General features: G+C 40.8%; 1 pseudogene; it reads right to left on the bottom strand.

The window, feature by feature from the left end:
* Positions 1 to 229: 229 nt before the first annotated feature.
* LOC132519088 (nitric oxide-associated protein 1-like) lies at positions 230 to 6,118 on the bottom strand (annotated as a pseudogene).
* Between the last annotated feature and the right edge of the window lie 13,909 nt (positions 6,119 to 20,027).

Below are 20,027 nucleotides of genomic sequence, written 5' to 3'. Positions count from 1 at the left end.
CTTCCCCATGGGGGGTGTGGCCATGTAAGTGTTGACCAATGGACGCTGTGATGTGAGCAACTTCCAGCACTTCCCCCTTCTTTTCAGTAGGGGAGCTGCATGCTCTTCACTCTCTTCGCTTTTTGCCATTGCGAAAGGATGACAACTTGAGCAACCACCTTAGACCCAGAGATGGAAGCTGCGGCATGTTCCCCCGGTGGGGTCCCTGGATGACTCTGTGGAGCAAAGCCACTTACTCGCTCCTATCTCATTTCAGCCCATGTATTTTGGAGACATTGATTTTCTGCCATTTTTTTCATATGCCAACTGCTAAGCTGCTCTCTCAACTAGACTCCAAATTAGAAATGCCATCTGGTTTCATTAAAAATATAGTGGGAGAAACCTGAATTCAACAGAACTCCTTTTTAGGTATATCTGAATCACAGATACACACATATATGTACCCAGCAAAAAATAACTTCTGTTTACAAACTCCATTAAAAACTAGCACGGTCCTTGGTAGCTTAAAAAGGGTGGCAGAAGGTTTTATTATAGCAATATTTAATGCAATGTAATGTATACAGTATGTTGTATATCGTTAATCTTCAGTGTGAACAGGTTAGCTTCATGTATTTATCTTTTTTTCTTTTTCTGCAGATTGTACACAAGGGCAGGAGGCTTTTTGGTTTTATAGGCCACGCTTCTCCGAATGCGCTCTCCTTTGATGTTAACTACATGTGGCAAGAATGGGTGCTGGACCGTCAGAACTGTTCCTTGAGGTGTGTAGCCTCGGAGGTGCAGTTTGTCCTTAAACTGTGGCGTTACTGCTACCCAGCCTATGCAAGAACATGGCAGAACACAGGTGGTGTTAGCAACTATCTTATTAAAATCACCAAACACAGCTCAAAATGGAAATCCAAGGGAGGCTACTGCTGTCTTTCACTCTATTTTTTAAAAGCATACAATGCATTTGTGAAAAGGTACAGATTTATTTTCAGAGTAGGTTACATCTTATGAATAATCTAGTATGTATTTCTTAAAATATTCAGCTTATGTCAGTTAAGGCATATCTGTATAAAAATATACTAAAGGTCAGTAAGGCTACTTTATTCACCTTTTAAAAAGTGCTTGGTGTAGGGACCTCCTTGGCGGTCCAGTCGATAAGACTCCGTGCTTCTGTTACAGGGGGTGCGGGTTCGATCCCTGGTCAGGGAGCTAAGATCCCACATGCCGCGTGGTGCGGCCAAATTAAAAAAGAAAAAAAAGTGCTTGGTGTAAAATTACCTGCAGAGGAGAACTTGATGTCAGCCACTGCTTCAGATTCCCCAAGTCCTTCATCTAATGTGATGTCTTCAGCAACAAGAGGAGGAAATCCTGCCATTCTTTCTTCTCCACCCATTGGAACCTTCCATTGGAAGGAGATGAAGATATTTGGAGGTTCAAATTAAACCCCTGATAACTCTAATATTAAGTAAGGCACTGATAAGATAATACTGTACAGGTATCAAGAATAAAATCCTTTTAAACATTCAACTGTTGAAAAAACCTCAAATCACTTCTAGATCACATGAAAAACCCGGGAGCTCTGTGATGGGATGAAGCCTATAGATCCCAGTGACAAGGGCTCCATGTGGGCATCCAACTGGTGGTAACCTCCAGACAGCAGAATCTTGCTTTATTAGCTTACAGTTTTTACAGTCCTCCATAAAGCTTTAGACACAATAATTTTGGGCAATTAAAGCAACATCCTTCCAAATACCTTAGTTCTTACAGGCCTGGCTGGACCCAGAGATTAATCCCTGCCTCATCACCTCTCAAGGGTACATGGATAATGGGAAAGATTCAGCTTCTATGTTTACAGGTGTTTCCATGAATTGGAAGTAACTGGATAATAACTTACCTGTTTATTAACAGATCTCTCTGTGTTTAGCACTAAGGACACAAAGATAGCTATTACAGTATGTTCTGTATGGTCCCTACCCCCGAGGAGATCAGAAGGTGGAAACAGCAAGTAAATAAATTACAAGGTAAGAAACGTGATGAGAGGCATCTACTAAGTACTGTGATTGTGAAGGAAGTAATGAACGTGGTTTGGTCAAGGAAAACATTAATGAAGAGCAGAATTTGAAAAATAGATTAAAGTTATTCAGTGGGAAGCTATCCTGGGTTAGTATCATGTACAGACACAGAAATTGGAAAAAGGATAATGAGTTCAGAGAACTGTAGTTTAACTGTGCAGAGTATGTTATGTGTGTGTGTGCATTAGTGATGAGGCTATCAGTTTAGACTTCTCTCAGTAATGTGGAACTACCAAGGAATTATAAGCAGGAAAGAGAAAAGAATCAAAAAAGAATACTGTGGCCTGCTTTGTATTTTGGAAAAATCTGCGTAGTGCAGGGTTTCTCAACCTCAGCACTATTGACCTTTTGGGCCAAATAATTCTTTGTCTCGGGAGGCTGTCCTGTGCATTGCACAATTTTTAGCAGCCTCTACTCAGCATCCACCAAGTTGTGAAAACCAAAAATGCCTCCAGTCTTTGTCAAATGTTCCCTTGGGGTAAGAGTCAACCCTGGTTGAGAACTACAGCTGTGATGGGGTGAGGGTGGGCAGAAGGCAGTAAAACTGGGAGCTGGGAAAATACCTCAAAACAGCATCTCAAAACAGCCTAAAGAAAGTAGATTACAGTTTGGACTATGAGGCTGGACTCAGTGATAATTAGGAGGCAGGATTGCCTTTGACTTGGGAGGTGAGTAAGAAAACCAGAAGGCAAGGATGAGCCACAGAGCAGCCCGAGAAACCATTTGTATTACACCGGAGAGAAGCCTCAGTGTTGTTTTGAGAAGTATCAGTGAGTCCACTCTGAAGACTACACAGATGCATGGGGGTGGAGCCCTACCCTGAAAATCCCATATGTCTCTGGAGTACTAACTTTAGGGCAGTTATTTCGATGGAGTTTTAATTTCACTCTGGCTTTCTTAGGAAATCCAGAGAGAAAGAAGCATTTACTTCCCAAGTCAGGTTGGTTTTATCCTTGTTGAAGGGTGGGTGTGTATTTTGTGTTTTGACTTATTTTCAGTTGTATGAGCATTAATTAATGGTAAATCACCTCTGCATTGGACGTACCTGCTATTTTTGCAGTAGGTATGTCCCATAATCTTCATCACCACAAATACTTACGTAGCAGTGACAACAGTCCCCTTGCACTTGATCTTCTCCACAACCTCATGGTGTAGGTACAACAGAGAGAGGTAAAGGAAACTTACCTAAAGTCACACAGCTTCGTTAAGTGGTGGAGCAGAGCAGGATTTGGACCCAGCTTGGCTCCAGAGATCTTAACTATCATACACTACACACCAGCCAACAGTGTATACCCATGTCTGGTTAAAGATCTGTAAACAGGTCCCATTCAGTCTCTGGTGAACTTGGAACAATTTCAGTGGCATAGAAAGGGCACAACAGGGACTGCAGAGCATGGGACGTGAGGAGTAAGCTTGATTGTAAAGAGGTAGAACGAGTGGGACACTGAGTTTTGTTTTGTTTTTTAAAGGTCAGAGAAATTTTAACACACTCCTTAACAGGTGAAAGGAAGGAGCAAGTAAAGCAGGAGAGAAGAGGTACGATAACCTCTAAGTGCCTGGGATTAAGAACCTCGGAGGAGAGCTTTTCCACTCATAGAAGGGCTTCTCAACTCAGCACTACTCATATTTTGGACCAGATAATTCTGTGTTGTGAGGTACTGTCTTGTGCATTGCATTATGTTTAGCATCATCTCTGGCTTCCACCCACTAGATGCCAGTAGCATCACCCAGTTGTGAGAAAATCTGTAACTTAGAGCTCTTCACTCACATTATCCAGTACAACTTTCTGCAATGATGTGACCGTTGGGCAGTTGAAAAGTGGCTAGTGCAAGGGAAGAACTAAATTTTAAAGTTTATTTCATTTTAATTAACTTATTTAAATAGGTGCATGGCGCTACAATATTGGACAGTGTCACCTAGAGAAAACCCAGCTCTGTCACTATTCTAGGATCAGTCCAATCCAACATCACTTTTCTATAAGAGCCCACCTCAATTTATAGCCAAAATCCTCAAGGTGAACAAGGGTCGGGGAGAGCTAGCTGATGGTGTAACAAAGTTGGTTCTGTCCAACAAAGTCTTTTTTAGCAGGGTGTGTTAACCTAACTATACAACCATCAAAGCATGTTGCCTCACCTTGAGTAACGTATGACCCCCATGCTTCTGATATACAGTGTCCGCCTTGTCCAACGAAGTAATGTGAACGGGAAGGAAGTTGGAAGCCACAACTGTAAGCCACGTTCACTGATTTTCCTTAAGAAAGGAAGAAGGAACTTATTTTATACAATGAAAAACTACCAACCAGTATAAAACTGCTGTGTGTATAAGTCAACTAAAGTTCTCTACAGAGAAAAACAGCTTTTCAAAGTTAAATACTGGTTTCAAAGGAACAAATGAAGTATTTAGTTTTGCCTTCTATGGCAAACAGGGCCATAGAAGCACCCATTCTGCAGTTACCACAGACGTTTCTTAAAGCCACATATTTGACATTTCTGCGAAGCCACACATCATATTGCATTAGTGAATTATTCAAATGTTAAATCTGTATAGTAATCTCATGAGTAAACTCAAGATATGAAGAGAAAGTGAGGGGTGAAGCTAGGTGTAGAAAGTGAAAGAAGGATTTTCCGGAGAAATATACAAAGAACTAAAGCTACGAGGGAAACCTCCAAGATAACAGAAACTACTTTGTCATCTGGTTCACATACAGTGCCTAGAAGAGGGACTGGTACATAGAAGTACTCTAATTATTTATGTTGGAAAGTTACTACAACATATACTGAATTTCCAAGCACTAAACTGACACAGAAGAGAAATGTGACCAAAGTAGGTAGATAATTTTTAAAGTGAAGGCTCCAGCCAGTCCCTGGTGGACATTAATGAAAGATATAGGATTAGGTGCCTGAACCACGATCAGACTCCCAGCGTCTCAGGAAACGATGGGGACTGGCGCCCTAAGGCTCACCATCTGGTCTATAGCTTCGGCGCCCTTGGCGATGCAGTAATCGGACTCCAGAAGCGTGTAGAAGAGAGTGCACTTGCCAGCGTTGGTGGCGCCAACCACGTAGACGTCGCCGCGGTAGCGTCAGGAACGCTGGAGCGCGGAGATCAAACTCTTCAACTCCATAGCCAGTCTTGAAGCTGAAGAGCCGCACGTCTCTGAGCATCGTGCTGGACTTGGGCGAAGGATTCGCTTTCTCCTGCTCGTCCCGTGGCCGGTCCCCGCTAGGGTGTTGTGGCCTTCGGTAGCCAGGGGGCGGCAGGAGCCCGGCGCGGGCACAGTCGTTCCACAGTCGCTCCTGGAGCCGCTGTCGGTAGCCGGGAGTATCCAGGGGCAGCAGGTTCACCTTGTTTCCCAGCAAGATCAGCTGCTTGGGGCCCACCGGCGCGGGCAGGTGCGGCAGCAGGGCGTCGGGCAGATCAAGCAGGTCCATCATGTACAGCACCAGGGCGAGCTTGGGCCTCCGCAGCGCGGCGGTCACCAGCTCCAGGTACTGCTCGCGGCTCACCTGCAGGTGCAGGGCGCGCCGGTGAAACACCAGCAGTCAGCAGCGCTGGCACACGGTCCGGGTGCATCTGCCGGGAGTTCCGTAGTTCCTGCTGCCACCGCTCCTCCCGCCGCTGCAGCACCGTCGCTCCTCCTCTTCCTGCCGCTGCTGCAGCTCCCGCAGCTGGTCCTGGAGGGTCACTGCGGGCTCCGAATCCGGGACGTACTCGGGGAACACAAAACACTCCTCCATGTCAGCCCTTCCTTGGTTATCCCCAGTCGCTGTCGCGCCACGGGGAAGCCCACATCCCAGGCCGGATGGGTACAGGGAGGAGGAGTTGGCCGCACATCTCCTCTCGAGGAGCGTCTCCCGGAGGCCATGGCGCGCTATCGTGGGAGTGGATCCCCGCAGGAAGCTGCATAGCAGCCTATGAGTGAGGCCCGTGGGCAGCATGAGAAACGCGGGCGTGGGCAAAAGGGGCTGAGCCACCTTTTCTCACGTGCTCTGTGGCCCCAGATGTGCGCAAAACAGTAGAGACTACCTGAGAGCTGTCATTTGTCAGCGTCGCACTTCGGCTCCTCCTCTCGCGTCTAATCTCGTAAGTTCTCGCGAGGAAGGCTCTGTGGCCTGAGAGCCCAGTTGAAACCGAGATAAAGGCACCGGGGGCTTAAGACTACGGTCGAATAGGCTAGCGGGTGAGGGTTTGTTCACTTTCAGGCTTCTTCAACGCGCCGCCGCTGGCACCATCTGCTGGTAAGAAATCACATTTTTAAAATCGTCGTGTTTTTTTTGTCTTTGGAACTGGAAAAAAATAGAAAATCGAATGCCGCAGACATATGGCCACAATAACAACTTTTAAAAACATCTTTATATTAGAGTATAATTGCTTTACAATGGTAAAAACCTTTTATTAATACATCTTCTTGGCTCTTTTTCCATGTGTCATTTGTGCAACAGCATTAAAAAGCAAAAACTTTCATTGGCTAGATCCAAAGCTTGAGAGTGTAGAAGCAGCCCCTGCTTCAACCGCTTGAAGCTTCAGCCCACAACTTGCGCATGTGCAGTTCAAGCCGTCAGCAAAGCTTAACCTACACTTTGCGCAGCCGCAGAATTAATATTGGGCCTTTTTTTTTTTTTTCCGCTCCCCCTGCCCCTCCCGCGCCGTGAGACGCAGAGTATTCTGGGAACGCCCGACACGGAAATGTTTTCTTTCGACGCTGCGTAGGTCTGTGGGCGCTTGGCTTTTCTCTCTGTAGTTTTGAGAGTTAGCTTCTCGTGAACCATTTGTCAATATGTGTGACGCACACGAGGGTAGGTGACCACTCAGAACACTCCGCGGCGACCCGTCTAAGGGGGGAAACGTGGGTAGCTGGACGAATTGAGGATTTGCGGCCTCCTCCCCGGCCCGCCGCACCATGGCCCCAGTCGTTTCCCCACACTCCCGAGGCCGGGAACGAATCCGGGATTTTGAGAGGTGGAGGGTGCAGGGAACGTAGCCTTTATCATCTCGGTCAGGGTGACTCTTGTTCTCTCCTCTGTCTGCCCCTGGGTGAGTCTGACACTCCCTTCCCGTGTTGAAAATAGCGCGCAGAACCATGCGACAGGTTCCGTTGTTTCGACTTTGAAGCAAAGGACTCCTTTCTTGATTTCCCTTAAGGCCAGAGTTAATGAATTTATGAATAGTTGAATTTTTGAGCGTCAGCCTGTGCCAGGCATTGTGCTAGGCTCTGGAAATACTCTGGGGACAAAGAGTATTGAGAGGAGGGGAGCAGGGATTAGTCTGTTTTGGCGTTTCTTCATGCTGTCACGTGCCTAAGTAAATTATCTTAAAAGATGACTTTTCCATTTCCTCTTTCCACAAGATGACACAGTTCTAGGTGGCGTGTGTTTCACTGAACAGGACCAATATATCTTTTTTTTTTCTTTCTATATGTAGAATTCTTAGTCATGTCTAGTGTATTTTCATTATGTATTTTTAAAGCTCCCAATTCCATTCTCTACAGCTTCTATTTCTACGTCGTTTTCTTCTAGCTCCTTATACCGTGTTCACCCCTCACATTTATCCTTATTTTCTCAGCTGCTTCGTGGAGAAAATAGAAGCAGAAGCTTAAACTCTACTGTTTAAACTTCTGTCACTTTTAATCTTGAGTCTATTAGCATCATTATTATATTCTCTCTTTTTTTTTTTTACATTCTCTTAACTTCTGTGTTGGAAAAAAGTGAAAGTTTTTTTAGCTTTATTTTTGAGTAGGTAATATATTCTCATGGCTCACAAGCCATGAAAATGTAAAGTGTAAGGTCTTATTCTTGTCCGCCATCTCTCCTGTGTGAGCCCTCTCCATCATAAGTAACCACTGTTCTTTAGAGTCATAAGTAACCACTGTTCTTAGATTCTTAGCTCTCCAGATGCTTTATTTATATTCAAGGAAATACAAGTATAGTATTCTTTTTTTTTTACAAGTTTATTTATTTTTTTTTGGGTGCATTGCACATGCTTTGTCTAGTTGTGGCGAGCAGGGGCTACTCTTCGTTGAGGTGTGTGGGCTTCTCATTGCGTTGGCTTCTGTTGTTGAGCACGAGCTCTAGGCGCATGGGCTTCGGTAGTTGTGGCACACGGGCTTTGTTGCTCCACGGCATGTGGGATCTTCCCAGACCATGGATCGAACCCGTGTCTCCTGCACTGGCAGGTGGATTCTTAACCACTGTGCCACCATGGAAGTCCCTACGAATATAGTATTCTGTTTTCCCCCTTTTTACAGACAAAAAGTAACTTCGCATTTTTCTGCACTTTTATTTTTTGCTTTATCTACTATATCCAGGAGATTTTCATATCAGTACATAGAGAACATTATAATTTTTTTTCACAGCTACTTAGTTTGTCTGGATATACCATAACTAAAGTTGTGTCTTGATGGATAGTTGGGTTATTTCCAGTCTTTTTGTGCTTCAAACAATGCTGTAATGAGTAATCTTGTATGTATCATTTTGTCCAATACAAATATATCTGTAGGATAAATTTTTAGGTATAGAATTGTCAGGTCAGATAATGTATACATGTTACACAAAATATTAACATTTTGCTAAATGGTGCCAAGTGACCACTGTAGTGATTATGCTAATTAGTATTCTCTTAACAATGTATAATAATCCTGTGGGAAAACAGTTAACGTTATCTCGGTTATCAAGTTTGCTCCAGCATTGAGTCTCAATTCCAGTCCTGCTTGTGTCCTTTGATCATTATTTGATATGCCCTCATCAGTTTTTAGACACTCTTTCTTCAGCTGGCTTCTTTCTGTGTGAAATACTAGATCTCTCTTGTCCTCAAGAAAGCAAGTTGAATGGTTTATTTCCTTTTTCTTCCAATATTTTGAGAAAATGAGTGACTTCTCAATTGATAAATCGGATGGACATTATTTAAACCTTATCTAAACCCTGTGGCAGTCAACACTGTTGATGACTTTCTCATGGAAAGTCATTCCTTCTATCTGCAACATCACTCTCACTTAATTCTTCTTACCTTTGTGGCTTTTTTTCTCTTTCTCTTCTGCTATTCACATTATCCCTGGATGATTTCATCCCTTCTCCATGGCTTCAGTTTCCATACGTGGATGACTTCTGAGTACAGTCAGCCCTCCATATCAATAGGTTCTGCATCTGGGAATTTAACCTCAGATGGAAAATATTTGGGAATACAGTGCCAGGAAGGAAAACTTGAATTTGCCTTGAGCTGACAACTATTTATAGGTGTGCCTTGTTTTATTTTGCACCTCTTTTTGTGCTTCACATTACTGTTCTTTACAAATTTAGGTTTATGGCAACCCTGGATTGAGCAAGTCTGTTGATGCCATTTTTAAACAGCGTTTGTTCTCTTCATGTCTCTGTATCAGATTTTGCTAATTCTTGCAATATTTCAGACTTTTTCATTATTATATTTGTTATGGTGACCTGTGATCAGTGATCTTTGATTTTACTACAGTGAGTCTCTGAAAGATCAGATGATGGTTAGCAATTTTTCACAAAAAGTATTTTTTAATTAAGGTATCTACATAATTTTTTAGACATAGTGCTGTTGCATAATTAATAGACTATGGTGTAGTATAAACATAACTTTTATATGCCCAACAGGCTTTCTGTCTTGTTCAATTGATCTGTATTTGTTTTTGTGCCAGTACCATACTGTTTTGATTACTGTAGCTTTCTAGCATAGTCTGAAGTCAGGGAGCCTGACTCCTCTAGTGGCATTTTTCTTTCTGAGAATTCGTTTGGCTATTCAGGGTCTTCGTTGTTACCATACAAATTTAAAAAAATTTTGTTCTAATTTTGTGAAAAATGTGTAAAAATGTGTAATTTGATAGGGATTGCACTGAATCTGTAAATTTCCTTGGATAGTATACTCATTTTGACAATATTGATTCTTCCAATCCAAGAACAGGATATATCTTTACATCTGTTTGTGTCATCTTCCATTTCTTTCATTAGTGTCTTAAAGTTTTTGGAGTACAGATCTTTTGCTTCCTTAGGTAGGTTTATTCCTAGTTATTTTATTCTTTGGATGTGATGGTAAATGGGATTGTTTCCTTAACTTTTCTTTCTGATCTTTCATTGTTAGTGTATAGAAACGTAAGAGATTTCTATGTATAAATTTTGTATTCTGCAACTTTAGCAGAATTCTTTTTTTTAATTTTTCAATTTTATTTTTATACAGCAGGTTCTTATTAGTTATTTGTTTTATACATATTAGTGTATATATGTCAGTCCAGTCTCCCAATTCATCAGACCACCACCACCTCCCCCCCACCACTTTTTCCCCTTGGTGTCCATACGTTTGTTCTCTACATCTCTGTCTCAATTTCTGCCCTGCAAGCCAGTTCACCTGTAGCATTTTTCTAGGTTCTACATATATGCATTAATATACAATATTTGTTTTTCTCTTTCTGACTTACTTCACTCTGTATGACAGTCTCTAGATCCATCCACGTCTCTACAAATAACCCAATTTCATTCCTTTTTATGGTTGAGTAATATTCCATTGTATATATGCACCACATCTTCTTTATCTATTCATCTGTTGATGGGCATTTAGGTTGCTTACATGTCCTGGCTATTGTAAATAGTGCTACAGTGAACATTGGGGTGCATGTGTCTTTTTGAATTATGATTTTCTCTGGGTATAGGCCCAGTAGTGGGGTTGCTGGGTCATAGGGTAATTCTATTTTTAGTTTTTTACGGAACCTCCATATTGTTCTCCATAGTGGCTGTATCAATTTACATTCCCACCAAGAGTGCAAGAGGGTTCCTTTTCCTCCACACCCTCTCCAGCATTTCTTGTTTGTAGATTTTCTGATGATGCCCCATTCTAACTGATGTGAGGTGATATCTCATTGTAGTTTTGATTTGCATTTCTCTAATAATTAGTGATGTTGAGCAGCTTTTCATGTGCTTATTGGCCATCTGTATGTCTTCTTTGGAGAAATGTGTATTTAGGTCTTCTGCCCATTTTTGGATTGGGTTGTTTGGGGTTTTTTTGTTTTTTTGGGTTGTTTGTTTTTTTAATACTGAGCTGCATGAGCTGTTTATATATTTTGGAGATTACTCCTTTGTCTGTTGATTCGTTTGCAAATATTTTCTCCCATTCTGAGGGTTGTCTTTTCGTCTTGTTTGTAGTTTCCTTTGCTGTGCAAAAGCTTTTAACTTTCATTAGATCCCATTTGTTTATTTTTGTTTTTATTTTCATTACTCTAGGAAGTGGATCAAAAAAGATCTTGGTGTGATTTATGTCAAAGAGTGTTCTTCCTGTGTTTTGCTCTAAGAGTTTTATAGTGTCCGGTCTTACATTTAGGTCTCTAATCCATTTTGAGTTTATTTTTGTGTATGGTGTTAGGGAGGGTTCTAATTTCATTCTTTTACATGCAGCTGTCCAGTTTTCCCAGCACCACTTATTGAAGAGACTGTCTTTTCTCCATTGTATAACCTTGCCTCCTTTGTCATAGATTAGTTGACCACAGGCACGTGGGTTTATGTCTGGACTTTCTATCCTGTTCCATTGATCTATATTTCTGTTTTTCTGCCACTGCCATATTATCTTGGTTACTATAGCTTTGTAGTATAGTTTGAAGTCAGGGAGTCCGATCCCTCCAGCTCCATTTTCTTCCCTCAAGGCCTCATTGGCTATTCGGGGTCTTTTATGTCTCCATACAAATTTTAAGATTTTTTGTTTTAGTTCTGTAAAAAATGTCATTGGTAATTTGATAGGGATTGCATTGACTCTGTAGATTGCTTTGGGTAGTATAGTCATTTTCATAGTATTGATTCTTCCAATCCAAGAACATGGTATATCTCTCCATCTGTTTGTATCATCTTTAATTTCTTTTATCAGTGTCTTACAGATTTCTGCCTACGGATCTTTTGTCTCCCTAGGTAGGTTTATTCCTAGGTATTTTATCCTTTTTGTTGCAATGGTAAATGGGAGTGTTTCCTTAATTTCTCTTTTAGATTTGTCATCATTAGTGTATAGGAATGCAAGAGATTTCTGTGCATTAATTTTATATCCTGTAAATTTACCAGATTCATTGATTAGCTCTAGTAGTTTTCTGGTGGCATCTTTAGGATTCTCTATGTATAGTATCATGTCATCTGCAAACAGTGACAGTTTTAGTTCTTCTTTTCCAATATGGATTCATTTTATTTCTTTTTCTACCCTGATTACGGTGGCTAGGACTTCCAAAACTATGTTGAATAAAAGTGGCGAGAGTGGACATCCTTGTCTTGTTCCTGATCTTAGAGGAAATGCTTTCAGGTTTTCACCATTGAGTGTGATGTTAGCTGTGGGTTTGTTATATATGGCTTTATTATTTTGAGGTAGGTTCCCTCTATGCCCACTTTCTGAAGGTTTTTATCAAAAATGTGTGTTGAATTTTGTTAGAAGCTTTTTCTTCATCTATTGAGATGATTGTATGGTTTTTATTCTACAATTTGTAATGTGGCGTATCACACTGATTGATTTGTGGACATTGAAAAATCCTTACATCCCTGGGATAAATCCCACTTGATCATGGTGTATGATCCTTTTAATGTATTGTTGGATTCGGTTTGCTGAGATTTTTGCATCCATGTTCATCAGTGATATTGGCCTGTAAGTTTCTTTTTTTGTGATATTTTTGTCCAGTTTTGGTATCAGGTGATGGTGGTCTTATAGAAGGAGTTTGGGAGTGTTCCTTCCTCTGCAGTTTTTTGGAATAGTCTCAGAAGGATGGGTGTGATTGAGGTGCTCGTATGTTGGGTGCATATATATTTACAATTGCAATATCTCCTTCTTGTATTGATCCCTTGATCATTATGTAGTGTTCTTCTTTGTTTCTTGTAACAGTCTTTATTTTAAAGTCTGTTTTGTCTGATATGAGTATTGCTACTCCAGCTTTTTTTTACTTTCCATTTGCATGGAATACCTTTTTCCATCCCCTCACTTTCAGTCTGTATGTGTCCTTAGATCTGAAGTGAGCCTCTTATAGACAGCATATATGTAGGTCTCGTATTTGTATCCATTCAGCCAGTCGGTGTCTTTTGGTTGGAGCATTTAATCCAATTACATTTAAGGTAATTATTGATATGTATGTTCTTATTACCATTTTGTTAATTGTTTTGGATTTGTTTTTGTAGGTCTTTTTTCTTCCCATTTTCTTTTGTTCTTTTCTCTTGTGATTTGATGACTACGTGGTTTTTTTTAATATATAAATTTATTTATTTATGTATTTATTTTCGGCTGCATTGGGTCTTTGTTGCTGCACGCGGGCTTTGTCTAGTTGCGGCACACTGGGGCTGCTCTTTGTTGTGGTGCACAGGCTTCTCATTGCGGTGGCTTCTCTTGTGGTGGAGCATGGGCTGTAGGTGTGCAGGCTTCAGTAGTTGTGGCTTGCAGGCTCTGTAGTTGTGTCTTGTGGGCTCTAGAGCACAGGCTTAGTAGTTGTGGCGCATGGGCTTAGTTGCTCCACAGCATGTGGGATCTTCCCGGACCAGGGCTCAAACTCGTTTCCCCTGCACTGGCAGGTGGATTCTTAACCACTGCGCCACCAGGGAAGTCCCATGACTATGTTTAGAGTTGTGTTTTATAGCTTTTTCTCTTTTGTATGTGTATCTATTGTAGATTTTTGGTTTGTGGTTATCGTGAGGTTTTTATATAGCAGTCTCTCTCTATATTTTTATATGTGTGATTGCTTTAAGTTGCTGGTCTCTTAATTGCAAATGTATTTCCGATATCTTGCATTTGTACTCTTCTCTTCTCATGATTGCTGGTTTTGACTTCATATTTGTGTGTAGATGATTTCCTACCTTTACTGTATGTTTATCTTTACTGGTGAGCTTTGTCATTGGTAATTTTCTTTTTTCTAGTTGTGGCCTTTTCTTTCCCATCTAGAGAAGTTCCTTTAGCATTTGTTGTAAAGCTGGTTTGGTGGTGCTGAATTCTCTTAGCTTTTGCTTGTCTGTAAAGCTTTTGATTTCTCTGTCAAAGCTGAACAAGAGCCTTGCTAGGTAGAGCATTCTTGGTTGTAGGTTTTCCCCTTTGATCACTTTAAATATATCATGGCACTCCATTCTGGCCTGCAGAGTTTCTGGGGGAAAAAACAGCTGATAGCCTTATGGGGATTCCCTTGTATGTTATTTGTTGCTTTTCCCTTGTTGCTTTTAACATTTTCTCTTTGTTTTTAATTTTTATCAGTTTGATTAATATGTGTCTCAGAGTGTTCCTCCTTGGGTTTATCCTGTATGGAACTCTCTGTACTTCCTGGACTTGAGTGATTGTTTCCTTTCCTGTGTTAGGGAAATTTTTGGCTATTATCTCTTCAAATATTTTCTCAGGCCCTTTTTCTCTCTCTTCTCCTTCTGGGACCCCTATAATGCGAATGTTGGTGCATTTAATGTGTCCCAGAGTTTTCTTAGACTGTCCTCATTTCTTTCCATTCTTCTTTCTTTATTCTGTTCCTCAACAGTGATTTCCACCATCCGTCTTCCAGTCTCGTTTATTCTGCAATTGATTCCTTCTGGTGTATTTTTAATTTCAGCTATTGTATTGTTCATCTCTATGTCTTTGTTTCTTAAATTTTCTAGCTCTTTTTTTTTTTTTTTTGCGGTACGCGGGCCTCTCACTGTTGTGGCCTCTCCCATTGTGGAGCACAGGCTCCGGACGCACAGGCTCAGCGGCCATGGCTCACGGGCCCAGCTGCTCCGCGGCATGTGGGATCTTCCCGGACCAGGGCACGAACCCGTGTCCCCTGCATCAGCAGGCAGACTCTCAACCACTGCGCCACCAGGGAAGCCCTAAATCTTCTAGCTCTTTATTAAACATTTCTTGTATCCTCTCGGTCTGTGCCTCCATTCTTTTTCTGAGATTTTGGATCATCTTTACTATCATCACTCTGAAATCTTTTTCGGGTAGATTGACTATCTCCACTTCACTTAGTTCTTTTTGGGTTTTGTCTGGTTTCTTTGTCTGGAACATATTTCTCTGCCATCTCATTTTGTCTAACTTTCTGTGTTTGTGGTCTCTGTTCCTCAGGCTGCAGGATTGTAGTTCCTTTTGCTTCTGGCGTGTGCCCCCGGTGGGTGAGGTTGGTTCAGGGGCTTGTGCAGGCTTCCTGGTGGGAGGGACTGGTGCCTGCCCACTGGTGTGTGGAGCTGGGTCTTATCCTTCTGGTGGGCAGTGGTGTGTTTATAAGCAGCTGTTGGTTCAGGACAACTTTAGGCAGCCTGTCTGCTGATGGGTAGGGCTGTGTTCCCACCCTGTTGGTTGTTTGGCCTGAGACGTCCCAACACTGGAGCCTGCAGGCTTTCGGGTGGGGCAGGTCTTGGTGCCAAAGTGGCAACCTCAGGAGAGCTCACTCTGGGACCTCTACCACCAGTGGCCTTGCCCTTGGTGTGAGCCACAGCCAACCCCCTCCTCCCCGGGAGACACCCCAAGACCTGCAGGTACATCTGGCCCAGACTCCTATGGAGTCACTGCTTTGCCCTGGGTCCCAGTGCACGTGAAAACTTGTGTGCTCCCTCCAAGAGTGGAGTCTGTATTTCCCCCAGTCCTCTGGAGCTCCTGCACTCAATCCCTGCTGACCTTCAAAGTCAAATGCTCTGGGGGCTCCTCCTCCTGTTGCCAGTCCCCCGCTGGGGAGCCTGACGTGGGGCTCAGAACTCTCACTCCTATGGGAGAACCTCTGTAATATAATTATTTTCCAGTTTGTGGGTTGCCCGCCTGGCAGGTATGGGATTGATTATATCGTGAAAGCGCCCCTCCTACCATCTCATTGTGGCTTCTTTTTCTTTGGATGTAGAATATCTTTTTTGGTAGGTTTCCATCTTTTTTGTTAGTGGTTGTTCAGTTAGTTGTGATTTTGGTGTTTTCATGAGAGGAGTTGAGCTCAAGTCCTTCTACTCCCCCATCTCGTCCTTATCTCCACAACACACTTATTCTTTTACATAAGAAGATGAGACTAATATTAGGACCAGTGCACACTAATTTTTACAATGCCCTGTTGTTTAAGTACCTATTATTGCGTAACTACCCCAAAATGTGGCTGTGTAAAAATTAATTTAATATGTTCATGGATTCAGTGGGTCAGGAATTTGGACAGAGCATAGTAGGAATGGCTCGTCTGCTGCCTGATGTCAGTGGTTGAACTGAGAAGTCTCAAAGACTAAGTGTTGACAGCTGGGGGTTGGGTGATCCTAGAGTGTTTACTCACATGTCTGGCATCCAGCCTAGGAAAACTCAAAGACTAGGATTGCTGACTAGAGCATCTGTAAGTGGCCTCTCCATATGGTTTGGGCTTCCTCACCCAAGTATACCAGCCTTAGAGTAGTAGAACTTCTTAATGGCAGCTCAGGGCTCCAGAAGAAAGTGTCTCAGCAAACAAGGTGGAACCACATTGCCTTTCCTGACCTAGCTTCTAAAGTTATGTAGCATTGTTTTAGCTGTATTCTCTTGGTTATACGAGAGTCAAAAATCCACTCACATTCAAAGGAAGAAAAGATAGACTTTCATATCTTCGTAGTAGGAGTGTCAGTACGACTTTTATTATTATAAAGGAGCATGTGAAATGGACGATATGGTTGTGATCATCTTTGGAAAATACAGCCTGTTATCCCTGTCCATGTATGAAATGTTGCTGTAATAGACAGCCCACCTTAAGGTATTGCCTAGCTATTGGAGTCCTTTGCTGGCTGTACCCTCTTACCCAAATGTCTCCAAGGAGCCTGTTGGTCAGAGGACTATGACCTTGTTCCTAGTTATCAATAGTTAGCTATTAATGAGAATTACATGGACTTTCTGGAGAAGATGGAATACTTAAAATTCACACAGTTTACACTGAACCTTTGTCATGAAGCCTCTTAGTGTGTTGGGAGAATACCTGTGTGACACAGACATATGTATACATAGACCTATGAATATTATTTCATTACAATTTAGTTAATGTAGTTGAAATTTTAGAAAAGTGGAGTAAAAGGATTGTTTTTTACTTAGGAGATAGTTATGTGTTTCTGCTACGTCATATCATAGGAGCAAGATGTTAACTGGTTGCATTTTACTGAAAGTGAGAATATTTTTGTTTTTTGTAGGTATGCAGTATGAGGAGGAGGAGGATGAAATCCCCCAGATTTGTGGCAAGAGGCATGCTAGATTGTAATCAGGTAACTTTTTAGACCAAACTGAATCAACTTGAAAAAGCACTATAACCTATACAGGGATTTCCTGCTAATTCTGTTTTTGAAAATTAAATGTTCTATATGAATATGCTACATGAGAGCTGGTTTCTCATTTTATTTATTTATTTAAATATTTAACTTTAACTTTTGAAGTATTTCCGACCTACACAAAAGTTACACAAAGAAATCATGTATGTACTTCACCCAGATTCCATAAATGTTAACCTTATATTACATTTTCTTTGTCTTTTCCTTTTTCTCTCTCTCTACGTATATTTTTTTTCTGAAACATTTGAGAGTAATTTGGTTACATAAGAACATTCTTTTACATACTCATAATAGAACTCATCAAAATCAGGAAATTAAATATGAATACAGTTATCTTATTTAATTTAGAAACCATATCCAAATTCTGCCAGTTGTCCTACTAATGTTGTTTATAACAAAATAAAAAAAAATTTTTTGATCCTGGATCCAACATAAGAGCACATAGTGCAGTTAGTTTTCATGCCTTGTTTTTTTGTCTCCTATAATCTACAACAGCTTCTCACTCCTTTTCTGTTTTTCCTTACCTTGACATTTTTGAAGAATACAGACCAGTTACTTTTTAGAATGCCCCTCAGTTTGGGTTTCCTCATAATTGGATTCAGATGATTACTTTTGGAAACAGTGAATTTTCTGCTCTTAGTGCATTATATCAGGAGGCACATGATGCCTATTAGGTGCTATTAATTTGATTCCTTTGTTTTCTCATTATTTTAAATGGATGAAGTTACAGTAGGTGGTAGTATTTCAACCCAAATTCCCATTCAATTCTGAGTATAATTAACTGTAGTAAAAGTCAGTAAGAAGCCTTACATATAGGTAAGAAGAGTAACTTTTAACTAAATAAAGTAACATCCTGCTACAGGATGTAAAATGTAAAAACTCTCCTCTCTTACCAAACTGACAGTTGCTTTGTATATAGTAACATTATGATGCCTCTTTGAGCCTTGCCATCTCCAAGATGCACATCCTCTCAGTTGACCCTTTCTCCTTTTTCAAAGAACACATGCTTCTGACATTCTACTAGTTGTATTTGGAGGATAAATGAACCTGTCTTGAACATTGTTTTGTTAAAAATCTATTGAGTTTTTGGTGTGTAAATACATATCTATTTTCCCTATTAAACATGACTATAAAAACTTCTTACTGAGATATTTTGTATTTTCTATGATGTTTGAGTATTAAACACCAAGAGACATTTTATTAGTAAATGCCTATATTCTGTAGGCTATGCCTAAATTCTGTAATCTCTAGGGAGAAAGAATATTTTGATCTTAGCCAAAAGAGAATTGTTTTCAATGTATGTGACAGGTTGCTCAAGGATAAAATACTCTATTTGACCAGTCATTGCATTTAACATTTGTTACAGAATAAATTATTAGATGCTTATACTTGAATTGATTATAGGTGCTTTGGCTATTGTGAGATGACATTTTGTTTTTTCACTATTTAACATCAAGTGATCTGTCCCAAGCATTGTGAATGTGATATTACTTAATATCACCAATGCTTTCAATAAGATGATTTCTTGTACAATTATGATAGTAGATAGCATATATATGAACTATTCATAGAGTTTAGGTGTTTAAAGAATAGCATTTGAATGAAGTACTACTGTTCTAATGATTTGGGGGAAACTAACTATGGTTCAGCTCCGTGGGGGACTGAAACTTGTTCATAGTTTTGTAAAGATTTTTCATTGTAAATTGTCCATAAAAACCATTGCTGTTTATCTTACGGACAGTGCCTTCTAGGTGCTTCTTACATATCAATGGCTAACCCAGATCATTGTGAGAAATTTTTCTTTCCTGTCAGCTCACAGTCTCTACTGAAGGAAATTGCCCCCACCATTCTTGAGGCCATACCTTGTACAGGGATGATTGTGTACTGTGTTCTCTACCATAGGATCTGACTTCTAATATTGGTGGCCATGGTGGATTGAATCAGGGTGGGACTTTGACCCAAAGCCAGCCAATCTGTAGGCTGGCCAGTAACCTGTGTGGTAATCTGACGATGTCAAAATGGGAGGCTGATGATTAGTTGGGCTACACATGTTGTTTCAGAAAATTAATCTGAGGATGGGGGAGTTAGTTACTAAGGAGAGGAGGCTAGAAGCTAAGTCCAGCTATGCAGCTCTTCCTGTGTGGTGGTGAGGGGAGAGATTCCTCTTGCACTTATATCTACTTGTATCTTCCTTGTATAGCTCCTTCCCCATCCCTGACATGAACAAGTGTCTATTCCTTATAAACAGTACATCTACTCTTTTAGATTCTTTGTTCTTCTTTAAGGCATCATTCTGTGATTTCTCTCTATCTACACTACTAATTCTGATCTCTCACTCTTGCTCCATTTGTTATCATCAGTCATTTGCTGAATATTTTCACTTCAGTGACTTATTCTCATCTTACCTTTAACATATTCAAAATAGAATAATTTTAACCTAAAGTTGAAATTCTTACCCATTCCATATTTTAGTCATTGATATCATCATCTTCACGGTCATTCAAATAGAGGGTTTTTTTGTTTTTTGTGTTTTTTTTTACAAGAAACGCTGTTTAACTTTTGAGGTGATAAAAAAGTAAAATAACAACGAAATATTTTGTTTTTACATGTCATGTTGAATCAGACAACAACTTAAACAAAATCGTTTGTTCTTAGAGTATATGGAAATGAGCAGTCCTCCATACTCATAGCAGAAATATTAAGTGGCACAAATCTCTGAACAGCATTTGGGCAATTTAAATATTAAACG

This window comes from Lagenorhynchus albirostris, chromosome 4, assembly GCF_949774975.1.
Source record: "Lagenorhynchus albirostris chromosome 4, mLagAlb1.1, whole genome shotgun sequence".
NCBI lineage: Eukaryota > Metazoa > Chordata > Mammalia > Artiodactyla > Delphinidae > Lagenorhynchus > Lagenorhynchus albirostris.
The sequence above is the reverse complement of the archived record's forward strand: the minus strand, read 5'-3'. Positions and strand labels throughout refer to the sequence as shown.